This window comes from Herpailurus yagouaroundi, unplaced genomic scaffold, assembly GCF_014898765.1.
Source record: "Herpailurus yagouaroundi ecotype Mexico unplaced genomic scaffold, PumYag 187, whole genome shotgun sequence".
Taxonomy (NCBI): domain Eukaryota; kingdom Metazoa; phylum Chordata; class Mammalia; order Carnivora; family Felidae; genus Herpailurus; species Herpailurus yagouaroundi.
In genome coordinates this window covers 10,660,501-10,683,863 of record NW_024412418.1, presented here as the reverse complement: position 1 = coordinate 10,683,863, position 23,363 = coordinate 10,660,501, and the positions used below count along the sequence as shown (strand labels likewise).

Here is a 23,363-nt window from a genome sequence, read left to right as displayed (position 1 = left end):
TATTGGAACTCTTCCTTAACTTTTCAGGTGGTAAAAGGGGAGAAAAATCCTGAAAATATTCTACAGTTTAAATTTTAGTGTATGTGGCCAATCTCTGGCTGCCTTGTTGTGAATATTGAATGATATCTTTCAAAGCACTCACAGAGATGGTGGGTCAATAAATATTAGTGCCCTGTGCTTGCATCTGTCTTATTCATACTCCAGAGGCACAGCCAACAATGCATGTTAGAATTCTCACTTCACAAATAAGGAAACTGAGCCTTTCAAAATTATTCTGTTGGTAAATAGAAAAGTATGATTCAACTCCATATTTGACACCAAATCCCCAAAGTCTTCTATTTTACCAGGATGCCATCTTTATGCCTCTATTGCTAAGGAATCATCAAGCAGAGTAGCTAAAAATCATTTTGAGGCTAAAGTATTTAAGTAACAATACAGCAGTGTTTTCCTTTAAGCTGGCGTGAGATAATAGAAAATATATATATTGATCTCTGCCCCTGGTTCCTGGCACAGAGCTCTTGAAACTCTTGTATTTTCCTGGGTGATAGGAGTGTCTTTTGTCCTAATGAAGCAACTTTGGGTGGGCTTATGGATGAGCAATGGTCACTGGAAAGAACAAACCATGATTAGAAGTCTGGAACTTTTATCCCCTCCCCCCTTCTCCTGAGAAAGGAGAAGGGCTATAAATGGAGTTTATGACCAATCATGCCTGCATGATTACTCCTCCATAAAAATCCCAATAGTATAAGGTTTGCAGAGTTTCCAAATTGGTAAACGTATCCAACACTGGGAGGGTAATGTACCCCAACTCCACAGGGACAGAAGCTCCTGCCTCTGGACCCTCCCAGACCTCATCATATGTATCTCTTCATCTGGGTGTTTCATCTAAGTCCTTTATCATACCTCTTACTAACCTGATAAACATAATTAAGTGCTTCCCTGGGTTCTGAGAGCCACTCTAACGCATTAATCAAACCTGAAGAGGGGGTATAGAAACCTTTGATTTGCTGCCAAATCAGACAGAAGTTGTGGGGTAACCCGGGGATCTACTACTTGCAATTGGCATCTGACATGGGGTGAGAGTAGTCTTGTGGGACTGAGCCCTTCACCTGTGGGATCTGGCACTATCTCCAGGTAGAGAGTGTCAGAATTGAATTAAACTGTAGGACACCTGGCTGGTGGCACAGAGAATTGCTTGTTGTGGGGGAAAACCTTCAGACCGAAGTGTGAGAAGTGAAGCACTGTCAGTGTGGCGGCAGTGTGAAAGTAAAGGGGAAAACCCACAGGATAACAGTAAGTTTTTCATTTAAAGCTGGGTATATCTAGCATCATGGGAGAAAAGGTGCCATTAGGTCAGGACATATGGGGGCCCGAGCGTGAACTACAAAGCAGATGTTTATACTTTAATTCACACGTGTACCCTGAATTCTTCTTCAAAGTTACTCAAATTTGTCTTGCTGAAAGATGAATGAATGCAGCAGAATGCCAATTTTCTAAGTGATCTCTCCAACTGGGTTGAAGTTCTTTCACTTCCTTTCTAAAAGATGCACTTCATTTGTTATCTGGGCAGCCAAGAGTGGCATAATTATAGCTGTAACCCAATTCTCCTGGCTGCCAACATTTTTACACTCTAACCCATCACCACCTTCACCCAAATGCCCAGACTGTCATTCATCTCACATAGACTACTGGAGAGGTCAACACACTTCCAGAAAAGCAAAACAGGGCCCAAGAACAAAGCTTTAATATGCACCTGGCTTTAAGATAAAATCACACTACCCATACCCATCTGGGGTCTGAGAACAGATGTAAGAGGAACCTGAGCTCTCCATTTTCTGACTATATATTGTTTCATTTTCACAAGAAAGAAGAAATAGAATGAGCTGAAGATTTAGACAATCCTAACTTCAAATCCCACTGACTGTCTTTATGATTTTGAGCAAGTTACTTTCCCACTCTGAGCCTTAGTTCCTATATCCAAAAAATAGGAATAATACCAACGATCTCTGGGTTGTTGTGAGGTATGCCAAATCCATGGCACAAAGTCAGTGTATAGTATCACCAATCATCAGATGGCTTTAACAATTGTGAGCTCAGTTTTCTATTATAGAAAGGTGAGTCCAGGGGCAGTAGCAAGTCTAGGTGCTTCTTTATTCCCATTATATCAGGTCTTGAGGTCTGAGACAGGTGATGACCTCATGATGTAGCTCCCTGATAAGTCATTCACTCAGCCAAGGCTTGTGAATAAATAATACTTTACAAATGGCACTCCCTACAAGAAACAAATTGGCTGAAAGAGTCATGGTAAGTAGATAAAGCTTCTTTCCCGCTTCTGCTCCAGTTTTTGTCTGCTTCCTTGTTTGCTATTCTCACACAGAAGGAGGAGGATGCTGATCAGAATAAAATTCCTGCCATCATCCCACATACTGGCTTTGCCTTCTGTAGAAAAAGCAAAGCTGCTTAATCTGATTAGTGAGTTGGGAAAATATAACTAAACATCCATAGACCATTCTCTTCTCCTTCTCTGTCTCATTAGGTGTCAGCTCTCCCAAAAAAGAATATGTGTGTGTGTCCAGCTCTGCTCCTCTAAGTTTTTGATAGCTTCACAGGGGTCCAATACTACCTGTGACTGGGTAAAAAAATAAAAATAAAAACAAACAAATAAAACATCTATATAATTCTAGAGTTTACTGTTAACCAGCTCACTTGCCTGTAGTTGTATGCCACAATCTCCTTTGGCTTTATGAATAATAAAGGTGATGTTTTTGCTTCTCATCTGCCTTGCTCTTGTGTCTTCATTCTCAACTGATATAGTACTTAGACCACAGAGAGGGAGTCCTCTCAAACATCAATATGTTTTCACAAATAAGACTTCATTACCACACCCATTTACTATACAAAAACCATTTTCAAGTTCCTAATTACAGTGATTCTCCCAGCCAGGATTGTGCATTTTTTTAAGTTTATTTATTTATTTTGAGAGAGAGAGTAGGGAAGAGGGAGAGAGAGAGGGAGAGAGAGAATCCCAAGCAGACTCTTCACTGTCGGCACAGAGCCCAATGTGGGGCTCAAACTCGTGAACTATGAGATCGTGACCTGAGCCAAAACCAAGAGTCAGATGGTTAACTGACTGAGCCACCCAGGTGCCCCGAAATGTGCATTTTTTTAGAAGAGTAACTTAGCGTCTCTACATTTGTTAGGCTATTTACCATGGAAGCAGCACTGATTTCCAGCTAGCTTAACCCCAAGATCCAGTTCCCCAGCTTTGTCATTAAATCTCCTGAGACAGAATATCAATGTATAATTATTTTTAAGTTTATTTATTTATTTTGAGAGAGATAGAGACAGTGTGAGTGGGGGAAGTGCAGAGAGAGAGAGAGACAGAGAATTCCAAGCAGACAGATGTGGGATTTGAACCCATGAAACCGTGAGATCATGACCTGAGCCAAAACCAAGAGTTGGACGGACGCTTAACCGATTGAGCCACCTAGACACCCAATGTATAATTTTTAGATCAAAAAGACATAAAAAACTATAAATGCCTTATTTCTACGGCACTTTTTTATAAAAAGCTTTTACATTTGTTAGCTTTGCTTTCAATTTGTTTTTACATTTTTATCTATATTTTATCTTCATATTCTGAAAATTACTGACAAAGTGGCAAGTATTAGTCAAATAATTTTATAGATGAAGAAAATAAGTTTTAGAGAGGCAGTGTTCATCAAGATCACACAGACCATAGCTAAGTTAAAGTGAAATTTAATGTATCCAATTCCCTGCCCTCAAACTGCATACAGCCTACTAGGAGAGAGACCAGTAAACAAGAAATCATAACCCATATAACAGACACCATAACAGCTACCTTGGGAGATCACATAGGAGGGACTCTGATCCAGCCTTGGCGAGTGAGAAGTTACTTGCTGGAGGCGAGTGAAGAGATGGGTGTTAAGGTATGAAAGTTACAGGCAGGAGGAATAGCACATTCAAAGGAGGGGAGAACATGATTGTTCAGGTAACCACAAATTGTTCACAATGGGGCTGGGGTACAAATTGCTAACACTGAGCAGAAAAAGATAAGCCTTAGAGAAATAAGCAAAAACCAAACAGGACAAGATTTTTTTTTCTTCAAGTGTAAGAATATGGGCTTCATTTCAAAAATATGGAGACCTCACAGGCTCAGCTTCTGTCACCACATCAAACTACATATATGTGTACACTTCTTTACCTCTTAAACCCAAACTAAAATAGAAGACAACTAGCATACAGTCTCCAAACATTCAAGATTGGTGCACCATGACCTTACCCCAAGTTTACCTAAAAAAGAGCATTTCAGTTTAAATGATAAACATAAGCCTGAAAAAAACTTTCCAAGATCACTCTGTGCTCAAAAAACTTCACTTACCAGCACCCTACAGGTGCACATTGGGTCACCGCCTCCCAGGACTAACTGATGAACAGTTGCTATGTCTTCAACCAGCTGTGCAGGGGGACTCTGGTGAATGTCACTATGGAATGGTTTGATTTTCAGGACAGCTTAAGACTTTTCTTTCCCCTTTCCCTTCTAGCAAACAACTAATTTCTCATAAGGCATTCCATTTTTAAACATATACACATTTCATTCTCCCCAAAATACACCCCCACACACGCATATGCATACACACACAGTCATTTAGAACTAGAGGACTTCCTATGCTGGCAAACACATGTTAATATTAAGTGGATGTATATATCAGAATGGCACATCCAGAATATAAAACAGTAATAATTCCTTCTATTTGCATGGTTCCTTTTATTTATAATTTATACACAGCTGCTCCCAAAGAGAATGTGAGACAGATACAGCACTTTAAAATTTACAAAGCATTCTATCTTGTGACAACCCTGTGAGAGAGGAAGACCAAACATTAAGCAGACTTTTCAGGAAAAAAAAAAAAAGAAACTGAGGCTGACATGGTTAAGGTGACTTTTTCAAGCCCAGAGTCAGGACTCTGAAAGCCTTGAGCTGTGTTTTTTCAACCGCATAAGGTCATTCCTCTAACAGTCTGTGTACCTGCCAGCTCTGTGTAAGGACATCCTGAGGAATGAGTAAAAGTCATCACGAGTATGAGAACACATTCCACACACTCCACGCTTACTCTCCACAGCCCCACTCCTAACCTCTCAGGTGTTATGAATCATCGCCAATACTTATTGGGTGTTTAGAATATGAGCAGCAGTGCTAGAAGTGTTTTACAGTTAAGTGCATGTATTACCTCATGTAATCCTCACCACAGCCTTATGAGGCAGCTAATATTAATTCCATTTTATGTATGAGAAAAGTGAGGCAGAGAAAAGTTAAAATAACTTGCCCATATGGACATAACTAGTAGGTTTTAGAGTCAGATTTCATACACAGGCAGTCTTTATCCATGGGCTCACTTGTTTAACCGCTATGCTCTGCTTGTTTTTTGCCCCAGAAATTTCTTCAGAATAGATGTGTCACAAGTAATAGGTTTTGGGGCACCTGGGTGGCTCATTCGGTTAAGCATCTGACTCTTGATTTTGGCTCAGGTCATAATCTTATGGTCTTGAGATGAAGCCCCATATCAGGCTCTATGCTGATAGCACAGAGCCTGCTTGGGATTGTCTCTCTCGCTCCCTCTCTGCCCCTCTCCTGCTTGTACATGCGTATGCTCTCTCAAAATAAATAAACTTAAAAAAATCAGTTTTGTGCCCAAAAAGAGGTTTGTGTGTGTGTGTACATGTACATATATATATGTATATGTATGTATGTATGTATGTATATGTATGTATGTATATATGTATATTTACATATGCATATATGCTGAGCAGTGTGTTCCTCTTTTTACACATGCCTCAAGGGACCAATGAGTCTTCTAGAGGACCCACACAGTCTTCTCAGGTTACCTCCAAACCCTCCCAAGCCCACATACAAGTAGATTTTCAAACAGAGTTCTCCTCTCCCTAACTTCAAACTTCCATCCCCATCATAACCAATTGGACTGGAGTCACTGACTATAGAGGACCATTGACTTGTCCCAGAAGTTATTTTGAAAACAGAAAATATTAAAACATTTTGGACTCAGGTACAAAAGTCATCTACATAATAAACTCCAGATTTATTTTCAGAGATACAATGGTGAATCATGATGCCCAACTGCATTAGTGTATCTATACTACAGTGCCACCATCCAGCCACCTACCTCTATAGCCTCCAAACCCTTACCTTACCATCACTGCCAAGCACAGGTAGCCCTATACCATCACTGTACCTTACAGGGTTTCTGAATCTTCTAAACCTTAACTCTAATGACTGTTACTCAATTCTGTCCGAGCATTCTTAACCCGGTAAGGAACTGACATCACCCAAATTGATTTTGGGTCATCAGAAACATCAGCAGGAGGAAAAAGTTAGAGATTTAAAAAGAAGTAAAAGGGACAGGAATGCCTGGGTGGCTCAGTCGGTTTAGCATCTGACTCCTGATTTCAGCTTAGGTCCTGGGATCGAGCCCCACATTGGACTCTGCATTAGGCTCCCTGCTGGGTGTGGTGCCTACCTGGGATTCTCTCTCTGTCTCCCCCTGCCCCTCTCCCTCACTCGTGCTGTCTCTCTAAAATTAAAAAAAAAAAAAGTAAAAAGGACAAGTTTCTGGCATAATAACTGACAGTAAAAAAAGAATCCAAGGAGAACAAAAGGAAAATTTTATTTATACTACTTTTGGATAATTACAACTGCCAAGAAAGAAAATGAAACTAACCACGGTTGAAAGGTACAATGATTGAAGAATTTATTTTTTTATTGATCCAAGTATGATGGAGACTGTGGGTTGCCTATCCAATACCCAAATTTTGTTGGGAGCCATAATATGTCTAAATATAAGGAAGAGGAGGAGGAGGAGGAGGAGGAAGAAGAGGAGGAGGAAGAGAAAGAGAAAAAGGATGAAGAAGAAACTGGAGAGGAAACTACATTTCCCAGACCCCTATGAAAATAGCATTTATTTGTTATGTGATACAGTTCTGGCCAATAAAATATAAGCAGAGGTTGCTGGGGAGGTTTTTAGGAAAAAAAAATTCTCCAAAGATGGCTCACTGCCTTGGTGAATGCCCTTTTCCTTTATCCTATACCTTTCTTTTTCCCATGGAATTTAGACATGAAACCAAGAGTAAATCATCTATCTTAAGACTGAGGAGACACATAAGAGGCTATATTCTGACACAAACAGGCTATCATATCAGCCATGGCTACCACACCTATCTTATACTACAAAAATAAAACTAATTTTTCAAGCCATCATTTTGAGAAGCTGTATTTCTCACAGCTGAATGCAATTTATAACTGATGTACCATGCCATGCTAACCTCTGCAAATGTCAAGATAAATATATAAACTTATTCCAACAAGGGAACAAAACTCCAATGGGGCTTTTCCTAAAATGGATATCATCATTAGTTGAGTTAGGATGGAGTACTTATAGGCTTCCTTGCTTTTATTTTCTGTCTTGATTAAAATGATTAATATTTTGTGATTTTGATCACATTGTCAGAGAAAAAAATAGTCATGAATAATGATTTATAATACATTCAGATAATAACTCCCAAGTAGTTTTGAAAACTCTAACATGTATTTGACAATTATAATTCCTTTCTCCAGAGACAAAGGCTAAGTGGTAGAGTGGCATGTATACCTTGTCTCCCTCTACAAACTCCTACCCTCCATTGAGATTATATTTATACCCCCGGCTAACCTATGGGTTTAAACAATCACCTTCCTAAATGGCTAGTATATTTACAAAGTACCAACGAACCCTGACTGAGACCTTCTACAGATAAGTCAACTTGCTAGTGATTATCTTCCCTGAAACACAGGCAAGTGAGAAGGATCAACCATCACCCATTCACAATCTATTCCTTCATCCCAACATACACTGTTCCCTTTAGAATACATGCCTAAATGCTATTTATGCCTGTCTGGCTCAGTTGGAAGAACATGCAACTCTTGATCTCAGGGCTGAGTTTGAGCCCCATGTTGGGTGTAGAAATTACAAAAATAAATAAATAAACTTACAAAATATATGATATTCTAATTTTGTAGCAAGGATATATGATGGATACCAGTTCAAATCACCAAAACCAGAATCAGTCTCAAGTAATTAAAACAAAAATTCCCTTCTACTTTTATTAAGAATGTCCTTGCTTAACTGCATAGGAGTAATCAATGTCAATGTCAATGTTTACACAACAAACTCAAGCCATGTGCCTAATGTACTTGTCATATCATACCTGGAAATAAAGACAAGAGTAATTAATAAAAAAAAATATTAGAGTATCTTTAGCAGTAGAAGACATTAACAACAAAACAAAATACAAGAAGTTTTTATATTTAAGTATTTAGAAATCATTGGTAATGTTTTAAATAATATTGAAAGTTTTCTAAGTGGCAGGCATTATGCCAAGCGCTACATGCATATTATCTCATTTATTTGTTCTGCTTAGAAGGTAGGTAATATTTTAGACCCATCTCCCATTTTAAAGACAAAATACCTTCAGATCAGATAAATTAACTGTCCAGTCACACAACCAGTAAGTGATGGAGCCAAGATTCTAACAAATTCAGACTGGTCCCTTGGTGAAATTAAGTATTTCATTCTATCCTCTCTCAGCAAGCAAACGGAAATTAGAAAATAAATTAAATGCTGATTACTTTAAAAGTTTATTTTCATAACAAACATAAACTAAAATTCCATTCAATTGCGACATGTATTTTGGCAGAGTGCTGGTAGGCAGAAGGAAGAAAAGTAGGCTATGTTTGCCTTGTTTGATAGAAGTGGATATGAATTAACTCTGAAGTTTGTTAGCAAAATATAAGTTTACGTATGTTTATGGCAAATTTTTAATCAGTCATGGGTAAACTAAAAGTAAAATGTATAACTTTGAAGACAGTAAGGTGGGGGGAACAGAACAAAGCAAATTATATCAATTTGATAAAATATAAACCAGATGTGACAAATTGTATTTTCCAAAGGTGGCCACACCACTATATATACCATCCTATATCTTCTTAAAATGTGTTTTTGACATATCTCCATTGAGGGATAGAGTCCAATGTTCCCTTCCTCTGAACCTGGACAGAAATTCATAAACACCTCAAATAACAGAATTCAGCAGATGTAATATTAAATAACTTCTCAGGGTAGGAATAAAAGATAGAATGAATGGCTTCTACCTGGCCCTTTCTCTCAGTACCCTTGCCCTCAAACCCAGGCACCATATAGTAAGAAAGTCCAACATAGGGAGAGGCTGTGGAGAAGATCCTTCAAAAAGCTCCAGCTAGATTCCTTGCCAACATTAAGAACTACTAGACATATGAATGAATGAGCTTTCAAATGATTCCACCTGAGAACATCAAAGAACAGAGAAAACCCATATCTGCTCTGCTCTATCTGAATTCCTTACTGATAGGCACTGTGAGAGATAATAAATAATTATTACTGTTCTAAGCCACTGAGTTTTGGGGTAATTAGATATATAGCAACAGATAACTCACAAGAGCAGAGAAAATAAAAATACAAAATTAGATACCAGAACAAGTCCAAACACATCAAAAATCACAATGAATATAAAAACAGGTAAATTCATCTACTAAATGGATAAGAAAAATTAAAGACATCACAAGATTGAAAACAAATGGATTGCAAAAAGAAATATCAGGTAAAGCCTCTCAAAACAAATCCTATAATAATACTAATATTATGGGTACTTCATATTGTGAAAAGAATAATTATATAAGTCATAAGAAACCTAAATGTGTATTCTCCTAGCAACATAGTTTTAAAATACACAAAGTCAAATTTTATACATATATACAGTAAAACCTTAGTTTGCAAGCATAATTTGTTCCCAAAATATACTTGTAATCCAAAGCACTTATATATCAAAGTGAATCTCCCCATAAGAAATAGTGGAAACTCAGGTGATTCATTCCACAACCCAAAAATATTTATATAAGAATAATTACAATAATGTAATATAATACAAAATAATAAAGAAAATTCTAAATATAAAGAAAAATAAACAAATTAACATGCACTACCTTTGAAAAGATTTGTGGCTGGAGATAAGAGAGAGGAAGGTTATTATGTAAGATGACTTTCACTATCACTAATGGATGTTGACTACAGTGCAGTATTAATAAACTCTTGTCATATGTAATTGACAATAAGGCAGCAGAGGAAAGGGTCCATACGTGCAGGCAGCCTGGCCTAGAATGAGGCAAAGCATTCCTAAGCTTACTCTTGTATAGAAAAGCAAAGGTCTGCCCATAGGTGCTTTGAAGTGACAAAAAATACACTAGGGCCAATTGTGGGCACCTTCCAACATTCTGAAAAATCACTAATTTCTGCCAAACACCACAGCCTGAGGCCAAGCATCCGAGCATGGGAGACAATCACTCACAATCCCACAGCAAGAGATGGTGAGAGAGAGAGAAAGAGAGAGAGAAGAACCATTGGCTCAGTTGTGATCATGTGATGTTCAGCATCATGTACTACTTGTATTGTAAGACATTGCTCATTTATCAAGTTAAAATTTATTAGAAATGTTTGCTTGTCTTGCAGAACACTCACAGAACAAGTTACTCTCAATCCAAGGTTTTACTGTACATATATATAATCACAGAAAAATATGGAAGTCTAACAACTCTACTCACAAGAGTGGCTATATCTGTGACACAGATCAAAGGACGGGGTTTGATGATACCAAGTCCAAGTGAGCCACTCTCTAAACACACACACACACACACACACACATACACACACACACACACACACACACACACACACACACACACACACAAACTGTTAGGATAAGTAGAAACGCACACAAGCTACAATTTAGCATATTTGAAGAACAAAATGTTAATAGCCTCACATGCCTACTTACATAAATGTTGTTCTGTGTTAGCTAAATAGATGAAAATACTCTGAGATAACCAGTCTGTATTTCCAATATCACCTTCATTCCAGCAATATTCCAACAAAATAATTTTAAGGGAAATGCAAATAAAAATACATTAACACAGTGTGACACAAGAAGTGCACTGTCCCTGTCCTACAGCCATTTATTTGTTCAACAAATATATGAAATTATACCATATGCCTTGCACTGTGTTAGGCAACAAGGATACAAAGGTGAATGTGACAGACTTGTTCTCTTCTCCAAGCCTTACTTTTAGTAGTGGACACAGACTCTGAACAGACAAACCCAAAAATGACCCCAAATTTTCAAACCGTGTGAGGATCCTGAAGGAAGGTAACAACATTTTATGAGAATAGGGGAGCCTACCTCACATAAGTTGATCAGGAAGGGTGTACCTACACAAGATTAAACCAGGGACTAAAACTATGGCTACGAATTAGCCAAGTAATTACTTCTTATTGTGACAAAGATGGAGTAATAAAGAACACTTATACCTCTGGTCTGAAGTAATTAAACAACCAATTATTTTCAGACATTGAACATGAGATAGCAGGGGAAAGTGATCCCTGAGAGGGGAAATGAGGTATGCCCAATGACTGTCCAGCTTACTGCTTTGAGAGAGCTTCCAGTCCTCAGCAGAGGGAGGGAGGCATCAGCTAGAACCCAGTGATCCTACTGGATTGAGAAGGGGGATTTGGAAGTTTAAAGCTGGCACTAAGGATAGAATTCAATGGGCAAAGCACCAAAGAAGGGAGAGGTGCACAGAGAGAAAACCTCAAGATTTGCAGAAGGTCCCACTCAAGTCTTCATCTGAATATTGACCACGTAAGGAAACTACTCAAGGCCAGATAAAGAATACCTAAAGTAAACAGAAGGAACCAATCCTAGAGAACGTAAAGAACCATAAGTATTTCTATTTCCACAACCCAGAAGGAAAAACCTTATAATTAACCAACCTTGGGGTAGAGTATTCCACAGGGTACTGGCTCATTATAAAACTAAACTAGTTCTGGAATAAAGACTGTTCTGGTCCTACCTAGCAAAACTTAACAGAAAGCCTTGAAGGGACCATACTATTTGAAGGTCAATTAAATACACCTCAAAGAAAAACTCAAAAATATTTATAGGAATACAAAAATATTCAGCACTTAACAGGCAAAATTCACAATGTCTATCATCCAATCAAAAAGTTAGCAGGCAGGGGCGCCTGAGTGGCTCAGTTGGTTAAGTGTCCCACTTCAGCTCAGGGCATGATCTCAGTGTGTGAGCTCAAGCCCTACATCAGGCTCTCTGCTGTCAGTGCAGAGCCCACTTTACATCTTCTGTCCCCCCCTCTCTCTGTCCCTTCCCCCCCTCGTTTGCACATGTGTGTACTCTCTCTCTTTCTCAAAAATAAACATTTTTTTTAAAAGTTAGTAGGCATACCAAACAGAAAAATAGAACCCATAATGAGAAAGTAAAACAACATCTTTAAATTATTGACAGAAAAAAATGTCGACTGTTAATTGTGTCCCAACAACAACAAAAAATCTTCTATAAAGAAAGGAAAAGGAAAAATGTTTAGACATATAAAAGCCACCAGCAGACCTGTACTACAAAAATGTTTTTAAAAAGCCCTTGGGACAGGAGAAAAATGACAGCAGATAGAAATCTTTATCAACACAAAGGCATGAAGAGAACTGGAAATGGTAAAAATGTGGGTAAATATTAAAGATTTTTCTCTTATTTATTTTAAATGTTTATTTATTTGTTTTGAGAGAGAGAGAGAGAGAGAGAGAGCATGAGCAGGGGAGGGACAGAGAGAATCCCAAGCAGGCTATGTGTTGTCAGTGTAGAGCCTGACTCAGGGCTTGGTACAAAAACTGTGAGATCATGACCTGAGCCATCAGATACTCAACCCACTGAGCCACCCAGACACCCTGATTTTTTCTCTTATTTTAATAATGGGGTTTATAACATATGTAGAAGTAAAATGTATGCCCAAAATGGCACTAAGCCTGAGAGGAGGAAAATGGGAGTACACTGTTATAAAATTCTTAAACTATACATGAAGCAGTATTTTACTGAAAAGTACAGTGTAGTAAGTTAAAGCTATATACCCTAAAGCAACACCTAAACAAAGCAACTAAGGATAAAAGGGGCTAATAAAAATTATTCAATTAAACCAAAAGAAGGTAAAAAAAAAAAAAAAAGGAAAAAAGAACCAAGAGTAGGTAGGAAAAATAGAAGTAAGTGATTTAAGCTCAACCATATCAATAATCACATTGCATGTAAATGATCTAAACATCCTAATTAAAAGACAGAGACTGTCAGATTGGATTTTAAAAAGAATAACAAATTATATGCTTCCTATAGAAACAAGTAAAAAGAAAGAGATATGTCATGTTGACACTAGTAAAAGGAAAGCTGAAAGGTCTACATTTTTCTCAGACCTAGCATACTTTGAAACAAAGAATCTGAGCAGGTATGAAGAGTGTCATTCTATAACGCTAAAAAGATCAATTCAGTAAGAAAAGGTAACAATCCTAAATGTTTATGCCCCTAATAACAGAGCTTCAAAATGCATGAAGCAAAAAATTGACAGGACTGGGAAAAATAAACAAATCTGTAATTACGGTGGGAGATTTTAACACCCTTCTCTCAGTAAGTCATAGAACAAGTGGGCAGCAAATAAGTAATGGTATAAAAGATTTGAATAACACTATCAAACAAATGTCAATTGACCTGATCAACATTTATAGAACACCCATCCAAAACATCTGAATACACATAATTTTCAAGTGCACAAAAAACACCACAATAGACTATATTCTGAATCATGCAATAAGTATATTTGAAATGGTTCAAATCACACAACCTATGTTCTTGGAATACAACACAATTAAATGTCAAAAATAGGGGTGTCTTGGTGACACAGTTGGTTGAGTGTCTGATTCTTAGATTTTGCCTCAGGTCATAATCTCACAGTTTGTTGGATGGAGCCCTGTGTTGGGCTCTGTGCTGGCAGTGCAGAGCCTGCGTGAGATTCTCTGTCTCCCTCTCCCCTCTCCCTCTCCCTCTCTGTCTATGCCCCTCCCCAGCTTGTGCTCTATCTCAAAAATAAGTAAATAAACATTATTTTTAAAAAGCCAGAAACAGAAATATTTTTTGGAAAATCCTCCATTTTTATAAACAGAGGAGGCATATTTCTAAATAACCCATGAATCAAAAGAGATCAAAAGGGAAATGAGAAAATATTTTGAACAGAATTAAAATGAAAACACAGTACATCAAAATTTGTGGAAAGCATGTCAATCAATCCTTGTAATAAAATTGTTCTTCATTTGATGATTACTTTGTTTAATGTAATCTGATTCACATCAATGGTCTTAAATAAAAACTTTGGGTTTTGCCCATATCTTGATGACTTCTCTTTCCCATTAAAACAAGATGTTCCAATTATTTTTTGTAACCCATACCCACTATAATACTTCTTAAGGAATTAGCTTTAATGTATGATTATTACAAAATACATTAGGATAATGGAAACATTAGAGTTGAATATGGTAAATACCAGTGTAATTACCACATAGGCTTTTAATAATAAAAATTTATGAAATAAAGTCCCTTGTGTGCCCTGCCTATTCCCATTTTTCTTTATCCCCAGCCCTTGTCATCAATCATTATCCTGAATTTGGCCATTATTCCAAGGCATGTTCTGAAATTTTTCCTGTAGGGGTGCAAGGGTAGCTAATCAGTTGAGCATGGTACTCTTGATGTCCCCTCAGGTCACGATCTCACAGTTTGTGGGATCAAGCCCCAAGTCAGGCTCTGGGCTGATAGCCTAGAGCCTGCTTGAGATTCTCTCCCTCCAGTCTGTCTCTCCCCACACTCGCACCTGTACTCTCACTCTCAAAATAAACATTAAAACATAATAATAAAAATAAAATGTTTCTGTATATCTACACATCCACAATGTAGAATTGTATTGCAGATTTGAATGTTATATAGTCAGAATTATACTGTATGTCCTTGTGGTAAGCCATAAAAATGTGCCACTCAGATTTCTTTGCTCTTAGTGTAGAGCAATTATCTGACTGCCACAGCTGCTGCTCTCTGAGTCCACCCCACTTTGTGTTAGGCTTCCCATAGGTTACTCCTAGCCAGTAACTGGGGACAAGAGGGTTGCTAACGCGAGACCTGTTCCTGCAAAATGCAGGACTATGTTAACAGGCAACTTTGGCTCCTAAACTGTACTGACCTTGCCCTTTTACAGGACCTAGACCTGCATCAGGGTCTGAAAGCTCTCCCCACCTTCTCCAGTCCCCTCCTTTCCTCCCTGCTGTTTTCCCCAATAAATTACTTTCACATCTAATTCTGTCTTGGCACCTGCATTTTAGAGGACTTGAACAAACACAGTATTCTTTGGCAATTTGCTCTCTTCATTTAGCATTATGTTTTTGTGATTTATTCATATGGATACATTTATCTCTAGTTCATTAATTTTAACCACTTTAAAGGATTCTGCTGTATGAATATAGTAGAATTGATTTATCCTTTCTGCTTTTAATAGACATTTATGTTGTCTCCAATTTTTTCACCATTACAAGCAATGCTCCAATGAACATTCCAATACATAGGTCACAGGGTAGGTGCTCCTTGGCTAGCTACTGTCAATTGCTCTCCCAAGTCACTGGATCAATTTACACTTCCCCCAGCAGTGTATGCAAATGCTTATGGTTCCGTTCCTTCCAACAACTGAAATTGATAATTATTTTAATTTTGTCAGTCTCATTGGTACTAAATGATAGCTCACTGTACTTCTAAACTGCATTTTCCTGAACACTATTGATATTATGCGTTTTGCACGTATGTTGGCCTTTTGAGTTTTTAATTTGGTAATTTATCTGATCATATTCCTGGTCAATTATTAAAATGAATTGCTTGTATCTTCCTCTTTTCTAAAAGTTCTCTAAGTATGCTTTAGGATGATCTTATATCTGTTATTTTCATTTAAAAAATGTTATTCTGTGACAAATGCCTTCTCACTGTTTTTGATATCTTTTGATGTAGACAGATTTAAATATTTAACATAGCTCATTTTATCAATCTTTGCCTTTATAGTTTTGCTTTCTTTTTCTAAAGAAATACTTCTCTATACCAAAGTCCTACTGATATTTTCCAACACCATGTTCTAAAAACTGTTGTTTATTTTTCATACAGATTTTTAATCCAAATAGGATTGATCCTAGAATATCATGTAAGAAATGGATCTAATTTCACTTTTTTCATATGGATTAACTAATTGTCCCAGAATCATTTCATAAATATTCTCTCCTTTCTCCCTACTCTGTTGTATCATGTTTTTATATATACATGTCTCTGTATAAGCTTTCTACTGTGTTCCATATGTCTATTTCTGTGTAAACAGCACACTGTTTTCATAAAACATTATATGGATTCTTTATATTTGGTAAGTTTGAATCCTATTTTATTTTCTTCAAAATTGCTCTGACCATTTTTGATCCCTTGTTTTTCTATATAAATTTTAGAATGAGTTTGTCAAGGTCCTGGAAAATCCTACTGGGACTTTAAATGGAAATGATAGGAATTTATGAATTAATCTTTAGATAATGAAGATCTTTATGATTTGAGACTTCCCATACACAATCATATCATATTTCTCCACTTATTTGGGTCTTTAACATCTTTCAACAAAGATTTAAAATTTTATCCATAAAAAATGTTATATATTTTTATTTTGACATTGTAAACATCATCTTTTTATATTATATTTGCTAACTGGTTGCTGACAAAAAGAAACTAAAGATTTTTATCTTTGGTATTGTATCTAGTCACTGTATTGAACTCATTAATTCTTTTTTTTTTTCAACGTTTATTTATTTTTGAGACAGAGAGAGACAGAGCATGAACGGGGGAGGCGCAGAGAGAGAGGGAGACACAGAATCGGAAACAGGCTCCAGGCTCTGAGCCGTCAGCCCAGAGCCTGACGCGGGGCTCGAACTCATGGACCACGAGATCGTGACCTGGCTGAAGTCGGACGCTTAACCGACTGCGCCACCCAGGTGCCCCTGAACTCATTAATTCTATTGTTCATCTAAAGATTCTCTTGGATTTTCTATATAGACAATAATAGAATCTGAAAATACTGATAGCTTTTTTACTTTCTTTTTCATTGTTATACTTTTTACTTCATTTTTGTGTCTTATTACTGTACAATATAAAATAGAAGTTGTGACAGATGTATCATTGGTGAATCCTGGAGGTTAGAGGAAATACATCTAATATTTTCCCCAGGCATCATTTTTCTCTGTTTCTGTTATATACTTTCACATAGTTAAGGAAGTTGCTATTATAATTGCTAGTTTGCTAAGAAGTTTAGAGTTGTTGCTGTTTGATTTGTCTACATCTAATATATTTTATCTATTAATGAGGTAAATTATATTAATAAATTTTCTAATTCTTGAAATAAACTCACATGACTCATACCATTGTTTTCTTAAACATGCCTGAATTCATCGTGCTTTTTTTTTAGAACTACTTAATCTTGATTTATTAGTGCATTCGGTTTCTAATTTTTCTCTCCCACATATGATTTCAGTATCAAAATTATACCTGATTCTTAAACGATCTGAGAAGCATTTTCTCTTGATCTCTAGAATAGTTTGTAAAAATGCTTGATAGAACTTTTCTGTAAAAAGTCATCTGGGCAATACGATTTCATCTCTTTTTATTTTTTAGATTTTTTTAACTACTCATTTTCTTTCTTTAAATATAAATATAAATATCAAAGTTTTCTATTTCTTTGTGTTAGTAAGGCATAGAGAATTATCTATAGATATAAGAAAGTATAACAAATTGTCTACTTGCCTACCTTCAAATTTATTGTTATTGAGTTCTTAATAGTTTAAATTATTTTTAAATTTCTACTATAATTTAATCTGCTCCATTTCTTATATATATTATTTTTATTGTGAGCTTTCTCTTTTATTCTTGATCAGTCTTGCAAAAGTATACCAATTAAAATTTTTTTAATTAATTTATTTATTTTGAGAGAGACAGAGAGAGTGTGAGCAGTGGAGGAACAGAGAAAGAGGGAGAATCTCAAGTAGGTTCCGTGCTGTCTGTGGCACAGAGCCCATGCAGGAAACCCTGAGATCGTGACCTGAGCCCAAATCAAGAGTCAGACATTTAACCTACTGAGCCACCTGGGCACCCCAAAAATATATCAATTTTATTATGCTTTCCAAATAACTTGATTTTATTGAGTTTCTGTATTGTACCTTTACCTATCCATTAATATCTGCTATTATATTCACACTTCCACATTCCTTGAGTTTACTCTGCCTTTCTAACTTTGAGTTGCAAGTTTAGTTCATTAAATTCCAGGCTTTATTCTTTTCCAAGATAATCACTGGGGGCTTACTCTATTGACTCATTTGTCTGATGTGCACTATTATCATTTAAAGTATAATTTTAAATGTATTCTTCTGATGTCCACTATGCTCTATCCTCTGATTCTCTGATCCATGAATTGTTTATAATAATTCTGTTTAGGTTTTCAAGCCTATGTTTGAGATACATAAATATGTAGATTATATAGTATGTATATTTGATTTATTATATATATGTGATATATATCAAAGTTTTCTTTAGGTTAACATTTGATGTGTCTTTTCCCAACCCTCCACTTGCACAATTTTTCCAATTTTAAAACTAAAATTCTAGGTCTGTCTCTTTTTTTTAATTTTTAAAAAATATTTATTCATTTTTGAGAAATGGAGAGAGACAGAGTGTGAGTTGGGGAGGGGCAGAGAGGGAGACATAGAATCTGAAGCCGTCTCCAGGCTTTGAGCTGTCAGCAAAGAGCTGGACGCAGGGCTCAAACCCATGGACAGTGAGATCATGACCTGAGCTGAAGTCAGATGCTTAACCAACCAAACCACCCAGGCGCCCCTAGGTCTATCTCTTATAAGCAGCTAATTACCAAGTTTCTGTTTTAATTAAACACAACAAACTCTGTCTTTAACTGGCAAGTCCAGACCATTTACAATTATCTACTTTATATTCTGACCTAGTTATGTACTATTTTTCCTTTTCTATGGTTATTTTTCTCTTCTTTCCATTATTTTTTATCTTCTCAGTATCTTCCAATAGGTAAGATATTGTGGAACTGTCTTCCTTCGTGTTTAATTTTTTGGAAAGAAAAGGAATTTAAAGATGTTTAAAGAACTACAGAGACTCCTTCTCTCCATTTCCAGATATATCCCCAGGGAGCATTTCCACCCTTGGGGACTACTGATTTGAAAGTACAAAGTCCAATCCATCTCAAAATTTTTTTGGTTTATACCCACACTTCCTTTTTCAGAATCAAATGTACCTAACACTTGTGCAAAGACTACTGTGGGCAAGAACATAAACTTTGCATCGTTAGTAAGGAAACAGCATACAAAGCTTGCATGGCTTGCCCAAGTTCACACAACTGCGAAGGGCCAGAACTGGGAGTTAGAGCCACCCCTGTCTAATTCTAAGCCCAGTGGAGTCTCCAGTAGATCTGCTTTCTCTGTGCTTCTGAAAATTAAACATGGATACAGCTCCTCTTGTTACGAACTCATTTCAATATTCACAATATCATTGAGAAGGCAGCAGAGGCAAAGGGGAGAAGAGAAATCAGTACAGTCAGGAAACTGATGAAATGCTGCTTAAGCCTTTCAAAAAAAAAATTTCAAATGTGAGCTGATCATTTGAGAACATATACATGTTAGAGATGCTCCTTTGCTACTTTTGAACAGGACTGAGGAGCTCATGATGAGACACCAAGCTTCAGGAAGGCAACAATAAGCTTGAAATGGAGACTGGCACAGAACAATTCTGGATGCTGAGCAGCTGTGCTCACTAATCAGAGTGTTATTGTGTCCAAATTTCACCAGTGTCATCTCATTTGCAAATTTTCCACATGGGCTCGACCCCCTATTAGTCCAGTTGTCCTGAAGGCAATGTGTTGACCTGCATGTGTTCCATTTTGTTTGATTTCATTTTCTCCTTGGTTGTGAAATTCAATTAAACCCACATTTTATGGCCTGAACAAAGTACAGAGTAGATGTGCAAGGCATTTTCAAGCCCCGAGTTTACCATTTCTGCTAAGTTAGTTAGAGCAACCACTGTCAACAATCTTTTTCACACCTTCCCATCCTACACAGAAGACTCACTCCCCCAATTTAGGCTGTGCCTGTCCTATGTCCTTAACACCAGAGCTTGGGACATTAGCCTTGACTCTTAGGTCCGCATGTAGTTATAACCTTATGTGATATGTTTTTCTGCTACCCACTAGAAAACTGGTCAACAATTCAAATAGGTACACAGCCTAAGCTTTCTCTGGCACCCTTTTGGTATTAAATGATGAAGGATGGATTCACTGGGTCTACAAAGGAGTAAAAGACTTTAAGGAAGATCAAAGGTACCCCTATACCAAAATAAATATCCACAGAAGAAATAATGATGTCTGTGTATGGGAGAAGATAAAATGACAACACCGGGAAAAGAAAACAGGTTGATTGCTTGGCTTTCTCTCTTCCTAAAAAGAAACAAATCCATGTATAACTGAAGATAGGTAAGAGCTTGTGGAATACATCTCAAAACTCTGAGGATGGTTGAACCCAGAGGAGTCTTTCTCAAGTTTTATCAACACAGGTTCAAATGGCCAGGTTTGACCATAATGCCTCTATTTCCCAGCCTTCATGAGCATGTCAGCATTAGCTTAAATGCCAGCAACTAGCTCCATGTGCCTATGTTCTTCTTGTAGCATAATTTTGTCCTTCAAGTACTTACAGAAGATTGACCACGTAACAAATTAGATGAAATATTTATTCAGGTCCTTCTGGAGAACACACAACAGAGATGACCACACAAGTTTTAACAAGGGTATCACATGTTTTTAGTATACAAAAACATGGATCAAAGACACAGAAACAACTCCTAAAGAACTAATATGTAGGTTGAGGCCAGGAAATGTTTCCCCTTACAAGTTTCTGCTCAAGCAAAGGGTACACATTATTGAAAATATTTTTTTTATTTTTTTAAATGTTTATTTATTTTGAGAGAAAGAGAGAGAGAAACACTGAATGTGAGTGGGGGGAGGGACAGAGAGGGAGGGAGACACAGAATCTGAAGCAGGCTACAGGCTCTGAGCTGTCAGCACAGAGCCCAACGCGGGGCTGGAACTCACAGACCGTTAGATCATGACCTGAGCCAAAGTCGGATGCGCAACCTACTGAGCCACCCAGGCACCCCCCAAAAAAAATTTTTTTTGAGACAGAGAGAGACAGAGTATGAATGGGGGAGGGTCAGAGAGAGGGAGACACAGAGTCTGAAACAGGCTCCAGGCTCTGAGCTGCCAGCACAGAGCCCGACGCGGGGCTCGAACTCACGAACTGCGAGATCGTGACCTGAGCTGAAGTCCGCCGCTTAACCGACTGAGCCACCCAGTCGCCCCGTCTAAAAATATTTTTTTAAAAAATCTCTTCCCAACCCAGAAAACATCTCCACAAAATAGGGGGAAGAAAACAAGCTTATTATTAAATAAGCTGAAACCAAATATGATCACAGGCAATCTGCTAAGAGATTGCAAAAAACAGGAAGAAATCTTACCCTTTTATATAGCCAAACAGATACAACTCATTACATGCTCGCAAAATAAACAATAACTTGTCCTCAAGTAAGAAAACTTGACAGCGCCATTTGTCATACATAGTTTATCCTAAATTCACTGGGTAATTGTGGTGACCATCTGTGTTAGCTAGTTGGCTTTATCCAAAGGAAATATAAACTCATATGTTTATGACAAGAGTAGTTTTGCAACTTGGACTGAGGCATCTGCTCACACTAGGTTTCTACCCTCCCACAGAAACTGGGAAATAGGAATACTATCTTCCTTGATGATTACACTTCAAGGAGATTGATCCCAGATCCTTGAGAAAGACATTCCTAGGTTGTGAGGCTGACAAGAGGCTGATTTAACTTTTAAAAAGATTTACACATATTTCAAAGAGACAGAGAAAGAACCTACAATGACAAATTTCCTAAAGTAAGCGCTCTAAGAAAAGTGAGGTGGGGTCAGTCTCTTCCCAATTTTCAACAGGAAGAATTTTTTTTCCAAACTTCGCTAAATTATAACTGACAGTTTAAAAACTGTATATTTTTAAGATGTACAACTTAATGATTTTATATATGTATACACTGTGAAATATTCACCATAATCAATAGGGAGAATTTTTCATTTCCCCTTACAATGTATATACCATACATGATTACTACGGCTTGAGTAACATAAGGGAAGAGTCTGGTTAAGCTCTCACAAAGGAAGGGCATGTCATATTCCTGGTCTCAGTCCATGGTCCCGGTCCTCTTAATTCTTCATGCTCTCACACTGAAATATTGTATTTCCACAAAAAATTCAGTGTTTTGCCTCAAAAAATGTGTGCAGATGCAGCTCCTATACCCTTGGAATGCTTCCGCCAGCTTGTCCTGATTTGCAGTCTCTAATCAACTGCCAAGCTAACCAGGGCTGCTCCTGAAGCTCTAGCAAGTTCTGTCTACTTCAGAAAAGCTTATATTTTGTGAGGGCAATGACGAATCTCACATTTATCTACTGCATATAATTATGCATGCATATTACTGAGATTACCAGTTTAATATTGAACATGCTTTTCATTAGTAAGACACAACAGTTTTTATATTAATTGTAATGAGATCTGAAAGATCTTTGATAAGAGCTTTCACCTGCAGCTGTGTCTGAGTGTAGGGAGGTGGGGAATTTGGAAATAATCATATCCATAGATTAAAACTTAAAGGGTGCAACAGGGTATGAGAAGGTAGGATGATCTCATGGGTAAGGTGCAGGTGTAAAGAAAAGAAGTCTTGCATTTCAATCCCGGCGTTACCACAGGTTAGCTACAGGGATCTTTTTTAAGTCATTTATTCACTACACCCCTCCCCCCAACACACACACATACACATTCCTTGGGGCTTGGTTTCTTTATAGGTCATATAGAAATAAAAATAACTTCCCCACCTGTTTGATAAGAAGATGAAATAAACTCACAGTTATGAGTTTTGAGAAAAAAGTAGGACACAATGTAATGATTCACTACTATAAAAATAACCATTATGAACAAATGCTAAATCCAATAGGATTTCAGAGCTAGAATTTGGCTGGGATTTGGCAAAAGGGGTGGTCAGGGTAGGTACAATGCCTGTAATATACCATATTTATTGATAAAACCAAAATGTTAAGGAGAAGCATCATAATTCAGGTATGTCTGGTTGAACACTGAGGGCTGTTTTGACTCCAAATGAGAAGAGAGGGGAGGGGAGGGGAGGGGAGGGGAGGG

At 37.3% G+C, this 23,363-nt stretch overlaps 1 long non-coding RNA gene across 2 annotated transcripts in view; it reads right to left on the bottom strand.

Moving 5' to 3' along the window:
- Positions 1 to 23,363, bottom strand: part of LOC121043527 (uncharacterized) — a 267,275-nt gene that overhangs the window by 141,864 nt on the left and 102,048 nt on the right. The window lies entirely within an intron of this gene.